Raw genomic sequence first — 2,321 nt, 5'->3', positions numbered from 1 at the left:
AAAAAAACCAAAGTAATATTTTTTTTGACACATCCAAACTAATATACTCGTATATAACTAAATAATTTTAAATTAAACTACGAATTTGACAAGAAATAACATTTTCAATATGTTATAATATTTTAACAAATTATTTTTGGTAAAGATAATTAATATCATCATGTTATGTTAAATATGTAAAATATTCTCTACTTTTTTTTATTGTTTTGAAGAAAATATAAAATATTCTCTGTATATTAAGAAAGATAATATTTTTTTATTTTTTTTTATTTTTTATTTTTTTACTTTTACAAGGAGAACTACAAACAAAAAAAACCAAACAAAACACAAACTAAAAGTGGGAACAAAGTAACCGACGATGAGGGTGCGATCATACCAGCACTAATGCGCCGAATCCCATCAGAACTCCGTAGTTAAGCGTGCTTGGGCGAGAGTAGTACTAGGATGGGTGACCTCCTAGGAAATCCTCGTGTTGCACCCCTGAGAAGTAACCAACAACGACGAGCTAAACCATCCAAAACGTGAGCCTGTCCCACCTTTTGCCTCAAAACCTTTCGAATCCTGAACATGTGAAACAAAGATAGAATAAGCTGAATTTCCCTAAGAATCCAGACAACTGAAATATCTGGGGATGTACAACCCTGTAAAAGCTGCTTAATAGAACTGCAATCTGTGAGAAGCATGATCTTCGAAAAGCCCTTTTCCTAGACATGAGAAAGACCCAAAAGACAAGCAAGTAATTCTGATTTTAAGGATGAAATAGAAAACCCAGCCTGAGTACCCCCTCCGACCCAAGGAAAACCCACTTGGACTAAGAAGGTCCAACACATGCAAGACCGATGATCCCCCGATCCCACGCACCATAAAAGGAAAGGAATACATCATAATTAGAGCCTGGACTAGTCGGTAGACCAACCACAGGAGTCACATGAAAGCCAGGCGGACATGTAGGAATGGACAAAGAAGCAAAATCACGTGCCTTAGAACTCTAAGTAATCCATTAGTTAGCCAAGGCAAAAACCCCTGATGGCGAGTAAACATCCGAACGGAAGCGATGATTGTTCCTGGTCAACCAGATTGCCTAGAGTAGACCAAAAACACAATCCAAATTTACCCATAATTTAGAATGCATAAAAGCAGTAATGGTTCGAATAAACCATGCAAGACTCAAAGGGCTCACCCAGGGGCGGACCATAAGAGGGGCTCCACTAGGCTTGGCCCCTGATGAATTTTGGGAATTTTTTTTTAAAGCCCAATTAAAAAAAAAGGAAAAAAAATCCAAAAGTGATGGCTTTATACGAATGCGGCTAAACGGAGTAAGGAAATTTTAGAAAACGAAATGATTCCTTCTTTCCCAATTCCCAAAAAAACTACTTGATTATTGTGAAACCTAAACCCTTTAACCCTTTTCCTTGCACTCCCTCTACTCCGTATTATATACTTCGTATTCCTCAATTCTCATCAAGTCATCAATATCATAAAACAATTGATAAATTTTTCAAGGTTCCAATTCAATTGCAATTTCCAAGAACAAATTACAAATTTACAATATCACTATATATGGTATTTTACTCGACTATTTTGTTTTTCAGTTTTTGTTTTCAATTATTTTTTGCAATTAAATTTTTTTATGTTATACTATTGTAGGGAATATTTCAAGCATTAGCCCAAACTTGAACCCCACTGTGATCATACACTAAAGTACGGTGACGTCCAAAGGGAAAGAAGATAGAGCAAAAGAGTCGCCAACAAGTTTTAGGATTAGATTAACAAGCATTACCTCAAACTTGAACCCCACTGTGATTAAATTCTTTTGAATTTTTTATTTTTATAAGTGTGGGCAATCCCGATCATGCGGTCTATCACTCACTTGACATTCATGTTTCTTAGGCACGGTACTGAGCACTCGATAAGAGACGCAATCTGAGACGTGTTCATATCAAAGACATGTTCATGTCAATGACATTGGAAAACTTGCCCTTTGTTGCACTTTTATTTATTTTTATTTATTTTGATCTTTTTAAATCACTCAAGCTTTTTAAAATTGCATAAGTTGCACACTGTCCCATCCCAAAGTTAGGTAGATATGGGTTAAAGAAGAAAGGTCTATCGTTAGACGAGGCTCAAAGTGGTTTATCAAAAAAAGGATTGTATATTTGAAGGGTGAAAGGTAATATGATGTGGCTACAAGGGGTACCTCAAATCATTGGTATACCTTATGCTTAGTTTGACATGGATTTTTTTTATTTTTTTTATTTATTTTTAATGCAATGTAATGAAATGATCATATGCAAGGAAATAAATACTCATTTTATTAAAAG

General features: G+C 35.0%; 1 non-coding gene across 1 annotated transcript; it reads left to right on the top strand.

The window, feature by feature from the left end:
* The first annotated feature begins 362 nt into the window (after nt 1-362).
* LOC145637368 (5S ribosomal RNA) lies at nt 363-481 on the top strand. Its single transcript, XR_014114161.1, has one exon. It is a non-coding gene; the product is annotated as a 5S ribosomal RNA (ribosomal RNA).
* Nucleotides 482-2,321: the final 1,840 nt, after the last annotated feature.

This window comes from Chenopodium album, chromosome 6, assembly GCF_948465745.1.
Source record: "Chenopodium album chromosome 6, dcCheAlbu1.1, whole genome shotgun sequence".
In the NCBI taxonomy this organism is placed as follows: Eukaryota; Viridiplantae; Streptophyta; class Magnoliopsida; order Caryophyllales; family Amaranthaceae; genus Chenopodium; species Chenopodium album.
The sequence above is the reverse complement of the archived record's forward strand: the minus strand, read 5'-3'. Positions and strand labels throughout refer to the sequence as shown.